The 14,492-nt window shown below is 39.5% G+C and overlaps 1 protein-coding gene across 1 annotated transcript in view; it reads right to left on the reverse strand.

Moving 5' to 3' along the window:
* LOC131859374 (probable UDP-3-O-acylglucosamine N-acyltransferase 2, mitochondrial) overlaps positions 1-14,492 on the reverse strand; it is a 51,036-nt gene that overhangs the window by 14,724 nt on the left and 21,820 nt on the right. The gene's annotated exons all lie outside the window — the stretch shown is intronic.

The following is a 14,492-nucleotide window of genomic DNA, read 5'->3' on the forward strand; positions in this document are numbered from 1 at the left end:
CCCGGGTCAGGGTCGCCGTGACCCGGCAGAGGTCACCCGGCCCGCTGACTCGCGCGACTCGCGTGACTCGCCGCGAGTCTCGGAACTCTGGTTGGGATTCTATCCCAGGGCTTTTCAAATCTATAGTTGAAGTCTCCCATGAACTCATGGGGTGCTCTCTTAATGGTTATTAGTTGCTCAACCAATGACAAATGGTCAGTCTTATCTTCAAAGTGCTTGCACAATTTTTCTCCCAATTCATCCCAGTTGTGAATGGAACCAAAGGGCAAACACCTATACCATTGTAGGGCCTTCCCTTTAAATGAAGAGGCAAGAAGCCTCACAGCAACGTTATCGTTTGTGACATCAAACACTGTGCATATGCTTGCCACATCTTGTATGTGTTCATCCGAGGTAACAGAGGTTTCCCAAATAAAGAATGGTATGGCCTTTAGGGCTGCATCTGGGATATCGTTCTTTTGGGCTAGAACTAAGGGGCTGCCACCATTAAAGGTGACAAATGTATGTGCTCTTGGCACTGCCATAGTAAATAGGGGTCTATTGATATGGATTGTAGGGCCTTTAGGCTGTGCTAATCTTGTAGGAGGGGTAGAATGGGATCTTAGGGGTGTGGATGCTTCTGTTTGGTTTCCCCTAACAGCTGACAAGGAATGCCTACCCTTTCTTCTCCTATTATTTGAATAAGGAAGCTGAATGAATTGAAAGTTACCTCTAGATGATGATCTAATGTGTGTTCTATGCATGAAAGCAGCAACTGGTCATCACCAAGAAATTGAATTTGTTCCTCAGAGTCACCAAGTGTCGAATGTGATTGCCTCCAACGGCTGGATTGCTAAGAGCAGCACTGAATCCTTACCATATATGTTGAAATGTATGTCCCATCGAGCATGCCAAAAACTGTTGTCACAAAATTTTGCACCCTTGATGAACTCTCAAGCTCATCACCCTTGAGACACATTGAAACAACCTCCAAGTGTGGGACCTTGCGTAATGTGAGGTTGAGTCTCTCGAGAAAGGTCACCTTCTTTATCAATCTAATGTGGGTGTTGGACCAACCCAGCACATATAAATCCTAATCTATTAATCTGAGGGGGGGAAAGGGGAAGAAAGAATGCTTGAAAGGGAAAGAAGTTTGCACCTCGATTGAAGTGTGATCTTCCCTGCCTGTAACTACACAGAAAACCAAAAAGAATACCCAGGGATGCATATAATTCTATTCTAATTAGCTTCCTAAGTGAAGAGTGAACGTTGGAATCCTTGTAAGATGGCAAGAGGGACTGAAATTAGTCCACGGGTGACATCCAAAGAGGGATTAACACAATCACTATACTAAGGAAAACTAATGAGAATTCATTCAAACAACAAGGTAAAAGCATTACACGAATTGTAAGAACTGAATGGAGGCAAAATAAGTGATTCTATTAACGCAAGGGCAAGACAAATTTACAAAGCACAGAAAACATGTATTCTGAGATAGGAAAAGAAAAAAAGAGAAGATCCCTGAAAAGGGTTCAAAATTGCCTTAGTTTAGGCATAACTCAGATTGAACTACAATTAGAGATCCTAACCCGCCAGGGTTAGGTTACAAAATATTAGAAAAGACGATCAGATCGACTGAATGATCTAATGGCATGCATTACAATCTGAAAATATTCTTCCCATCTGGGAAGAAACAAAATATCCCCACAAAAAAGGGGAAATCTCTGCGTATGATGTATCTAAGACCAGCTTGCAGGGCACAATAGTCTTCAATTCGCATTGAATGGGCATGGGTGGCGTCTGGAAGGCACCTACAGAGTCATTTCTAGAATAATGGCGATCGTCCACAGTTGCCTAATAGTGGTTGCACTAAAATCTGATCAGATTTGGGCTGCCGTTGGGACAAAACTGATTGTCGACCATTAAAGTTGACAACCACCTCGGACAACCATTTGAATTTTCACCGCGCCTATGAGTTTGAATCTCGACCACTCGATCCTCCCTGTTGAACGTAGATGGATGTCTCAGATTGCATCACAAAGCCCTCCAAAGGGCTCAACAAAAGTTTAGAACATCACCATCCGATAAAGCCCATTAGTGAAAATAGACGGTGGAGATTGCACCATATCACCTTGGTCACCCGATGCGAGATGGTGGGGAGCACCAATCTCACTATGTATTTTTTACCCAACAAGGTCCCATTGAACTCCCTTGTGCTTCGCGGGGTGGCGGGGAGGGCATTTCCATTTCCCCCGCTGTCCCACAACAACTCTTTTCTCTTCATCATATCTTCGCGGGGTAGCGGGGAAGAAAGCATTCCATTTCCCTCGCTATCTCACGAACCCGTTTGTCTTTATCTATAGCTTGTGCGAGGTGAAGAAAGGAATAACTTTCTTCCTTCCCCGCCATCGTGCATGGCCATTAGCTTGCTTGATTTATTGCAGGGCAGATTTTATCCCTAGTCGGACCCATCATCCCACTATCCCACAACCAAATGTGGAAGCTATGAAAACCATGTGGGGCAGCGGGATAGCAAAAGATATGTCCCCCACTCCATGGGACAGCGAGAACCTATGTTATGCCACTAACCGGTGACATAAAAAGGGGGACCTATCTCGCCATGGACCTAGGTCCCTCTAACCGGTAATCCTTACGTGATTTGACCGGTTGGCCTGGTCAACATAAAAATATAAATTCAAAGCCCCGTATAGAATGAAAGGTATTAAACCTTAGGGTTTAGGGTTCAGGGTTTAGGTCTCATTTAGGTCTTTTCAGTATTTTAGCCAATGATCATCGATCTCAGATCAGATTTCAATAGGGCTAAGGTTGACATGAATTTAGTCAACATTAACAACTGTAATCGGTTCAATTTTTCTCTTCAAGGGAGTATTCCTTCTGGGGGACAGTATGCTGGTATATTGGGCTGATCATGAAAAATAGATGCCGCCATCCTTTGTGGAGAGTTAATAGGGCTGGTTGCTAGTCCACTCCTCCTCAGGGAGTCTTGGAACTTAACACTGATGGTTCTTCTCAGGGGAACCCTGGCCATGTTGGTATTGGTGGGGTTGGTCGTGATAGCTCTAGAGATATTCAGTTTATTTTCTCAATTTATAATTGTCCATACCAATAATCTCATGGAGGCTCTTGCCATTTCGCATGTGGTGGAGCATAGTTGTGTTCTCGGCTGGAATCAAATTATTTGTGATTCAGATTCTCAAGTGGTGGCGACTTTGCTGAGTGAGCATTGGTTAGATGAGGTTAGCTAGCATTTAGCTGTGGTGATTAGGAAAATTCTTTGGTTGTGCAACTCCTTAGAATCTGTTACTTTTTGTCACATTCCTAGGGAATGGAATGGAGTTGTTGATTGTTTGGCCAAATGGGCTTCTGATCATAGGCAGGGCTGGAATATAGTGAATAAGGGGTAATTATCTTCAGATATGTCTCTTTTGTTGGATACTTTAGTGGATGTTGCCAAAGTTGTGTAATTTTTCTTTGTTGGGCATGTGGCCCTTCTTGCTTTGTATCTCTTTCTTTAATTGAATAAATTTTTACCCCTTTCAGTTAAAAAAAAAAGATGACAATGAGTACTAGATACAAGAGTAAAATATATCTTTATTTGCACATGAAATTATTACAAAGAAGATGACCAAAGATGGTTGGCCAAGGATTATAGTTGATCTGACTATACCATACTACCTTCCTTGATGGTACACAACATATTTAAAGGACCTGACGGTTGCCAAGAGGAACTCAACCATCAACCAACCAACATATGTAACTACCCGAGAGTGACAACAAACTTAATTTAAACAATCAATACATTGTCGGATAACCAATATTATCAAACATAACAATAGGCATTGTACGTTGACTACATCAGCCCCCGAAAAGAAAAAAAGGTGTCTTCCAGACGACAAGTAAACATCAAGTAATATTTCGAGAAGACTAATGACAAGAATGTAGACAATGATTTGTACTATGCAAACTCAAAGTGGTAGTGTACCTGAAAAATCAAATGGGGGTCTAGGGGCAGCACCCCTTGTGGGGATCTAGGGGCAGCACCCTGTTGTGACCTTTTTCACACATCACCCCATTGCAAATGAGGACCCCCCTGTTTTTGCTTTTTAGGGTTTTCCTTTGGCATCATAACTACTAATCACCAATCTTTTTACAATGAGGAGCTAGAGTTTCTGAAGTCATCCCAAGCCAAGTAGAGGAATCATCTCAGAATCATGTTTGAACGTTGTCAAAGTGCTTAGAAGGTCTGAAGGACGAGGATTGCAATTGCTTTGAGTCATTTCTGACAACTTTCTATTTTTAGGAATTTCTGCTTTTTGCTTTTTTCTAAATTTAGAAAGTTTTGTTTTTGGCACTTTGGGCACAATCTGGGAAGCGGTTTTTTGGTTTTCTTTTTGCTTTCTTTTGCTTTTTTGAAAGTAGAACCTGGGTTTTGTTCCTCGGGTCATTTGGTCAATGCCCATGTCTTCAAATTCGAAAATTTTTGCCTCTAGTACAAAAGGCAGAGTTATGTTTTTTTTTGCTTTTTTGTGGAATTAGGGTTTTGATCCTTAGGCCATATCATTACTGCCCACGTTGTCAGAATTGAGAAATTACATCTCCAAGGGCAAAAAGCAAAGTAAAATCCCTAATCTAGGGTTTTGTTCCAAATGATCCAAGTATGAACATGGCAAATCAGATATAAACATGGCAGTTTGAATGAGGATGTTCAAAAGAAAAGTGGCATGAAGGTCAAGTTCGCCCAAGGTAAAGACATGGTTGATGGCACATCAAGTCCGCCATGTCCAAGGAAGATCAAAGCTCGCCTTGGCCAAGAGAAAGAATGGCAAGACATGAGTCAAGTCTGCCTAGGCATGAGGAAGCATGTCCAAGCAATGTCAAACTCCGCCTTGCCTAGGAGATGGCCAATGGAAGATGAAGTCTGCCCAGCAGCAGCTAAAAGACATGGCACAACAGCAGCAAAGTCCACCATGCCTGAAGAGATACAATGTCCGCCTTGGCTAGACACACATCAAGTCCACCCTTGGACTATCTCAACCTTCATAAACTCTGCAATGTCCAAGAAGACACAAACTCCGCCTAGCCAAGATAGAAGATGGTAAACAAAGCATAAAGTCCGCCAAGGTTAAGATGTCAAAGGTAATGCAAAGCAGAAGCATGTCCAAGCTTCCTTGAACTCTTCATGGTGGCAAAGGCACGTGGGAGTTCTTTTCCAAATTCAAGGCACATGAAAGAATTTCAAGGCATCAAGAAAGAAAAGTCTTCAGACTTGGCAAAAATATGAAAAGAAATTCCGGATTTCTTGAAGGATTTCATCTCCGGAAGACAAGCTCCCAATCAAGATCAGATGGTGGCAAGAAGAGTATTCCCAGCAAAGTTCCATACTTAGACAATTTCTCAACACAAAATTGGAGAGTTCAAGGACCAACCAGATTGTTCCCAGTCAACATGTCTAGGTTCAACGAACCTGACTTATCCAGAAGCTTCTAGAAGGCACACTTCACAATGTAACAACCTTCTATTTTATTATTGGGTTATATTTAGCAAGGACAAGTGTCCTCAAATGTAATTTTCTCATTGGTCCAAGGGTAGTTAGTTGTAACAAACCCTAATTAGGGTTTTATTTTGTAATATCGACCATTGATTGAAAATCAATCCTAGCCATTGAATTGTAATTAGGGAACCTATAAATTGAGCTCACCCCCCATTTGTAAATCATGGGAGCATGTTGCAAAACATGTTGAGATAAGTAATTGTTGCTTACAACTGCCAAAGTAATAAGTAATGCATTGTTTGAATTGATGGTGATTACCTCTCTTATTTCGCAAATGGCGTGGTTCTTATCCCTCGTCATAGTTTAGATTTTATTTCATGTATGTTAGAAAAATGCAAGATTTGATAAGTATTGATTTATGGTGAATTTCTGCTCATACTTTTGATGAACAAATGATTTTTGTTCATTGTGTAAAGTTAGTCTGAGCTTATTTTTTGGAGGATTTAACTTATACTTTGAGTAATATTGTTCAATTGTTGGTATTATTCATGAGTATGAAAATCATAAGCACATCCCTTGAAGATCACACTCACTTTGTGTAGTTGTCCAAAGCGTGGCGAAACAAAGTGTCATTATTGAAGTCACCTAGTCAATACTGTCTCTTGAATTTTTAGGAATAGATTAGAATTTCTAAACCTTATCTCCTTTTCAGTTTTCTTGAAGTCCATGATCCAAACCCAAACGTTAGATCTTCATTGTGAATTGAACAGGCCAAGCGTACTTCCCCCTTGTATTTCAGTATACATAACCAAGGAAGCTATCCAACATAAAGTCGCTCGTTCGCACATATAGACCTAGGAGTCGCCTTGTCGTCTTGCTCGCAATCTTGGCACAAGTAATGATTTTGTTCAGGAGAGGATAGAGTATCCTTGGATATTTTATTCTAATGTTCGGTAAATGATAAAACGCATACCAACACACCCCCAACAAAGTCGAGGGGCAACACCCCTCACGGGGTCCCAAGGCAACCTTGCTGCCAACACCAAATTAAGACCTTCAAAAACATAGGGAACTCGAAATGCCAAAAGCAATGCTGATGAAGCCATAAAATAGACATTTTGCAATGTTTAACCAACGTACGATTTCAAAATTCTAGTCAAGTTGTAATCTCCACTTCAGAATTGATGGCCATACTAGAAATTATCATACAAAACTCACATAAGATTGCCATACCAATCCATGATAGATAATAGAACAGAAAATCATGATCAATGAACTTATGATAGAATGTGTCAGAGTGACATGTAAAGAGGGTCAGATGTATAAAAGAGAGCTAGAGGATGAAGAATATCAAGAAGCTGATAAGGAAATAGAGAATAAGTTGATCATCATTCTTGAAGATGCATTACAGCAGCAAGATTACACAAGATACATTCAAAAGGAAAAACAATATCTCCGACAGATGTGGTTGAATTTCAATTAGTGAAAACTACCATGAGTAAAAAATATTGATGGATTCTTACTTGGTTTTTCTTTGATGAGCCTTTATTCACAACAAATTGCAAGACTGCATGCTACCCCAATTAGATTCTTAGCTTATAAGTGTAGGGTTCCTACTTTTCCCAGCCTATAAATGGTTTTGTGTAATCTATGATGTTTTCCTGCATTCATGCTCATAAAAGCATTTTTGTTTTTATATTATTTTGTAGTGTGTTTCCCAATTTGTGACATTTTTGTAGTGTAGAATCATGTTTCCCTTATTTGTGATATGATGTCATTTTATCAATTTTGTTTTGGTAATTTAAGATGATCTCCTTTTACGTAATTTAAGACTTTGTAACCACAGATAAAGAACAAATCTCCAATCCAAACCAAAGATTCTGTGAATCTTCTATGCCGCATGTATACACAATGGTCCCCAAACAAAGCCTATGTTTGTACCTAAACAAAAAAATCATGTAGTGTCAAGTTTGATGTCATGTCCCATCCAAAACCCTAGTAGAAGCCTGCATCATTCTGATCGCAGCATATTTAAACCCTAGCCAAACCCTAGGCATCCCTTAATATATTGAAGTATAGGCAATAAATGCACAGGCTGATCCTAAGGAGGAGAAGATATTATAAATAAGACAATGTATAATACATATTCACCCCCGATCTGATTATGGAAAATGGAGTGACTATATAAGGGTAATCACCAACACTTGAGCACTAAGTGAAAGGGCGCATCCTTGGGAAAAGAAGGGTTGTGTCTTCCATGCCTGGAGGGATATAAAAGAGAGATGAAGCCCAATCAGGATAAGGGAACAGGAACTAGAAAATGGAATTAAGAAATCTGGGAATTACAAGAATAAATTTGGAGGTGTGGGAGGAGCAGACCAAGAACAGAATAAGGAATCAGAATTACAAGGTATCTACCAAAGGCATACAGCCACTGTAAGGTTGAAAATAAGCAAAGGGAACCCCATGGAGGGCAGAAATCAACATGTGTAGACATCAACCAACCCTGCTGCAGCAGTGATCAGTTCCATTTAACACCCCAAACTGAAAGATCATCATTCATCATTCAATAATACATCTTGGGGATCATGGACTAAGAACCGATCACAGCAATCAGCAACCAAGGAACTATAATCAGAATCAGAAACGTGTAAACAGCAGACAAATACTTAGGATCAGACTCTCACTAATCTGATTGTCCTGTTATAATCAGTATCTAATAATCTGAATAATAGCTCTTGTGGTTTATATCTAGCTTATGCATTAATTGTCCATATTTATTTCTTATATACGTATATGTATGAGTGGATATAAATTGCATATGCCTGATTATCAAATCAGTTTGTAAGCCCCATCATGTATAGAAGGAAGGAGGTGTAAGCAAAGGGGAAATCATGAGAATTGCCATCTGGGTAGGATACACCAAGTGGATGTCCATGTTACCTGCCACTCGGGCCAAGAGGACCAAAGCTCCGCTCTTGAGCTTAAATAGAGCAACCGAGGAACCTCCATTACGATCTCCTATCCGTTTCTATAATGATGGTTATTAATCTTAGGAGATAAAGCATGGATAGGGAAAGCAAGTAAAAGCACCCCACTAGGTAGGATACCCCGAGTGGATGTCCATGTTGCCTACCATTAGGGCCAAGAGTGCCAAAGTTCTGCTCTTGGGCTTAGGGTGTGGTGTTGCCACCTTTTTCACGCATCGCCCCATTGCAAATGGGGACCCTCCTTGCTTTTGCTTTTTAGGGTTTTGTTAGAGTCTCGCAACCCTCTCAGCGCCCAATTTTGTCAGTTTTGAATGGTCTGAGTTTTGGAAGTCATAAGTCAATATGTGCAAACCATGGTCTAAACAAAGTCTAGACGTCGTCAATGTGCCTAGAAAGTCCAAAGAACGAAGATTGCCATTGATTTGGGTCAATTTGGACAACTTTCTATTTTTGGAAAGTTTTGCTTTTTTGTTTTTTCATGTTTTTTAGAAAGTTTTGTTTTTGGCACTTTAAGCACAATCCCCAAAATGTCTATTTTTAGAAAGTATTTCCTATTTTTTAGGGATGCTTGCTTTTTTCTATTTTTGGAAAGGGATCTAGGGATTGCACTGTTGGCTTTGAGTTACATTGAAGATGATCAAGAATTCCACTCAAAATTCAAGTGTTGTGCTATAAAGCTAAGTTCCTAGATTTTAGGTATCCACAGGAATTCGGTGGATAAATGGAATATGAATTTCAAATTTCAAGAAGATCCGAGTTGAAATGCATAAGTTATGGAGATTTCAAATCTGGTTATCATAAGGACCAACTCTCTCCAAGTCTGCCCAGCAAGGATGTTCACATGGTCAAGGGTCTCTTGAAGTCCACCCTCATGATGTAAGAAAGTGGAAGACATCTCATGAAGTCCGCCCTCAATGGTGCATACCTTCTTCCAAGTCTGCCTACCCATGGTCCACAACTTTGATCAACTCCGCCATTTATGAGGTGCAAAGGTTTGATAAAGTCCGCCCTCCTCTAGGGAAGACAACAAGTGAAGTCCACCCCATGATGGAGAAAGAGAACAAATGAAGTCCGCTTTGGAAGGGACTTAGCTTGGTCATGGAAGCAAGGAGGTCTGCCCATGCTGTGGTGCACAAGTCCTATGAACTCCACCCTTGATTGGATGTGGTGCACAAGTCTCTTGAAGTCCGCCATGTGGTAAGGGAAAAGACATGACTAAGTTCGCCTTGAAGAAGATTGAACATGGTGCAAAGGATTGATCAAGTCCGCCTAGGACTAGTTTGCAAAGTGGAAGACATTTCATAAAGTTCGCTTGCCCATGGTGCACATGTTCCATGAAGTCCGCTTGGCTATGGTGCACACGTTCCATGAATTCGCCCACATGTGAAACACATTTAAAATAAGACGTGCAAGGGTGTGATAAATTCCACCTAGCAATAGTAGAAGGCTGTGAAGAGAAGTGAAAGACTCTTGCCAAGTCCGCCTTGTAGATGGAGAAGAGGTTCTTCCAAGTCCGCCCTCATTGCTTGATAAGATGGAAGACATTTCATGAAGTCCGCCCCTAGAAGAAGAAAAACATTTGCTAAAGGGGAATGAAGGGGATGAAGTCCGCCATGTAGATGGAGAAGAAGTTCTTCCAAGTCCGCCCTGCCTTGAAAATCTGATCAGCAAGCAAGAAAAATATTTTACCAACTCAACCATGGTGAAGGAAAGAAAGTTTCAAAATTTGAGCTAGAGGAAAGAAGAAAGTTTTAGAAAGTTTCAAAATTTGGAAGAAAAAAGAAAGATGGAGTTCGATTCATGAACTCAACCTGAAAATAGAAACTTTCTCAAGGAACTAAACTCAAACTAGAAACAAAATCAGAACTTTCCCACACGACTGAGTTCAACTGAAATAATAATAGAAACTTTCTCAAGCAACTACACTCAAACTAGAAACAAAATCAGAACTTTCCCAAGCGACTGAGTTCAATGGAAATCAAAATAAAAACTTTCTTAAGAGACTAAACTCAACAAAGAAACAAGAAATGTCTAGCTTCGATGAATGGAAGAAAAATAGAAACAAATCTAGTTCGAATTTGGAAAGACTGACTGAGTTTCTAATTGCAAAGATCGAATTCTTTAAGAATGAATCATTCATTCATTTCTCTCATTCAGAGACTTGAAGAAACATTATTTCAGCTTTTCTAAAGCATTTTCAAAGCCTCAAGAATAGATCGAAAATTTCCTAAGGCATTGAGGAGAAGACAAACATGGCTTTTCATCTATTTCTCAAAGTGACGGGTATTCTAGTTTGTTTCCTTACCTTTTGATGAAGATTCAAGGCATCTTCGGTGATTTTCAATCTAATTTTCAAAATTTTGAAGGAGATTTTCAGGGCCTTGGTCTGATTTTCACATATTTTCGAGAATTCGTATCTGATTTCAACGTTTATTTCACAGATTTTGAGACTAAGTGATTCATTTTCCAATTAATCAAAGACAAATTTCACCCCCAAACCTTCAAATCAGATTGAGTTTTCAAGGGTTTCTAAAATTTCTAAGTGTTCGCAGCTTGTTAAAGGCTAAAAGTAATGAGGAATTGGAAAATCAGAGCACACTCTGCCATCAAACCTTCAAAATTTGCACTCAAAGTTAGAATCTTAACTTAGTTTCTTTTTGGTTTTACAGATCATAAATAACAGCTGAGGCGGGATCATCACAGAAAACACAAATGGAGTTTCAAGCCAAATTCAAAATTGAAGACAAGTCCACGAGCAAGGTTCGTCCAAGCATAGAGATGGCCAAACTATGGCTAAGTATGAGAAATACTTCACAAAGGGATTCTTTCCCAAATTCGAGGCACTTGAAAGAATCTCAAGGCATCAAGAAAGAAAAGTCCTCAGACTTGATGAAATGAATTTCAGACTTTTTGAGGAATTTCATCCATAATACCAAACTTATGGAAGCAATCAAGACAACTTCTTGAAGGATTTCATCTCCTGAAGAAGACAAGCTCCCAATTAAAATCAGATGATGACAAGAAGAAACAAATTCCCATACTTGGACAATTTCTTGACACAAATTCAAGAATTCAAGGAACACATCCAACACGCTGAGGTGGCGCCTTGTCATCTTCCAACCAATCAGATTGTTCCAACTCAACATGTCCTGGTTCAATGAACCTGACTTATCCACAGAAGCTTCTAGAGGGCACACTTCACAATGCAACAACCTTCTATTTTTATTGTTGGTTCCTATTTAGCAAGAAGGACAAGTGTTCCCAAATGTAATTTTCTCATTGGTCGAGGGGTAGTTAGTTGTCACAAACCCTAATTAGGGTTTTGATCTTTCCATCTGGGCCCTTGATCATTGTTCGATCTCAGCCATTCAAAATTTTTGTGTGCCTATATAAGGTTTCCCCCTCTCATTTGGAGAGTGAAGTTTTTGAAATATTGTTGCGAGAGGTCATTTTGGATAATACATTGCTTATGTGCTTCTAGGCCTTGTAATCTCTTTTATCTGAATGATTAGCAAGGTTTTCAATTTCTTCAACACAATAGTTTAGATTTTATTTCATGTATGTTAGATGAATGCAAGATTTGATAAGTATTGATTTATGGTGTACCTCCTCTTATACTTTTGATGAACAAAGGATTTTTGTTCATTGTGTAAAGTTAGTCTGAGCTTTCCTTTGTGTATGCTTAACTTCCGATCATAAGCACATCCCTTGAAGATTGCATCCACTTTGTGTAGTTGTCCTAAGCGAGGCGAAGCAAAGCAAAGTGTGGTTATTGAGTTCACCTAATCAATACCGTCTCTTGAATTTCTAGGAATAGATTAGAACTTCTAAACCCTTGTCTCCGTTTCAGTTTTTCCATGATCCAAATCCCAAATGATAGAGCTTCATTGTCTAAACCTTCATTGTGAATTGAATGAGCCAAGCATAAGTCCCTTTGTGTATTACCAGCATATCACAACGCCCATTGAGCTTATCCACACGTCAAGACCTAAATAAAGAAACCTTGGAATCGCCATATGATCTTCTCGCAATCTTAGCATAAGCCGTGATTTTTCAAGAGAGGATAGAGTGTCTTTGGACATTTTATTCTGAGTTTTGGTGAATGATAAAACGCATACCAACAAGAATTGGCGCTAGAAGGAGGGCTGAACATTTGGTCGTTTATTTTCACAAGTGGAGAAATTCAGCTAGAGAGAACTAGTATGAAATTTGAAATGCCAAATCAGAGATATGTTAGATCTCTTTTATGTCAAAAAATCCAAAAAAAGTGAAAAATTGAAAAATCTAAAAATTAGAAAATCAAAAAATCAAAAGGATTTCTGAATGGATGGGCAGCCGTTTCATATTTCTTGCTGTCAAGACAGGATCCTTGTGGACATCACTCAAATTCAAGAAAATTTGAATGCGCAACTGCACCCTAGGAATTTGTCACGATTTGCCTTACCAGGGAGGTGCTGGATTCATGAAACGACCAAGCAGGATGAGATGAATTGCTTGAGATTCTTGTCAAGGATAGAATTGGTTCTACAAGGAAAAATTTTCTTTTGGGATGTTCCAAAACCATAATTGTGCATAAAGTCTGACGATGAGGGCAATGGAAATGATCCTTTCTTAAGGTTCGTACTTAGAATTCAAAATCAAATAGAACGATGTAATGTTCACTTGAAGGGCATGTTGCTTCCTCGTTGGTGTAGGATTCACAATGAACCACATTCAAAATTCACTTGTTCTATATGTGAAGAGGCCATCAACCAAGCTAGATGTCAGTTGGGATTATCGTAGTTGCCAAGGAAATGCATCTGGAGTGAGCATCTTAGTCTTGTATCAAGGGAACGAAGCACTGCAATATTATCAGGCCATGAAGGAAGAAAATCGGAAGAAGATATCGAATCAAGCATTCAAGTGGATGAAGATTGTTCCTACATCACACTAGAACGAGAAGCCATTGGAATAAAGATCAAAGAAGCAATGGAATACATCCAAGCAAGGGGAACAACCCAAGGCACCTGTCAACATATGGAAGCGAATGAATATATAGAATTGCAAGTTATTGAAGATCATCACGAGCCACAAATAGAGGACTTATGCACTTCAGGAAGGAATAGTCCTTGATACGAAGTTTTGTTGGTGTAAATAATTATTCATCATGGATATTATTACACCTTACTTAAATTTACTTAAGAAATGCATTTCATAGTAGTTTGGGTATGAGACACTTGGGTGTTTGTGCCACATTGGGATAGTGTGTGTAGGAGAATTTCCACCTTTTATGGTGTTGATCTTGTTACTGCTTTATCATATCCACTTATTGTGGAGTGATAATTCCACCTTCAGTGGGTGATCGACCTCGTGTGGAATATTTTATTGTTTCTCCTACCTACCACACCTATTTCCTACCTAACCTTGTTTCTTATTGAGCCACATGTCATGTTTGTGTGCTCACATATCCATATAGAGTTGCCTATATATGCAAGCTCATCAACATTGCATGTAACAACTATTTTTTATCTATTGATGAGAATACAGTTTATTCTTGTCCTATATTTTGTCTCTCTAATTTGCACTTTTCATTGAGCTCTTGATCTTGGCAAAATCTCACATGGTATCAGAGCCATTAGAGTGTCATTGATTCGTCTTTGAGAGGCATTATTGTGACGTCAAGAGGCAGATCTTTGGAGAAGCATCTTTTGGAGGCGACCTAGACTAGATCCGACCTCGCCATTGCGTCTGGGTGGCTGTTTCCATGAATTTGGTGAGTTTTGCCAAAAACTCGACGAGTCCGAGTTAAAAACTCGCCCGCCTGTACCTCATAGCCGAAAACGGCAGAAAAACAATACATTTTGTGTTTTTTGATTGGGTTTTGAGCTGAGAAGGGGGAAGTTGACTTGGAGTGACTTGCAAGGTGATTTGGAGTGATTTTTGAGTGATTCCAAGTGGATTTGAAAGGGATTTGAAGGAAAAATCAGATTCCCAGGTTAATTTTTTTTTTTTTTTTCTATGCTTTTTTATAA

The sequence above is a fragment of the Cryptomeria japonica genome, chromosome 10, assembly GCF_030272615.1.
Source record: "Cryptomeria japonica chromosome 10, Sugi_1.0, whole genome shotgun sequence".
NCBI classification, from domain to species: domain Eukaryota; kingdom Viridiplantae; phylum Streptophyta; class Pinopsida; order Cupressales; family Cupressaceae; genus Cryptomeria; species Cryptomeria japonica.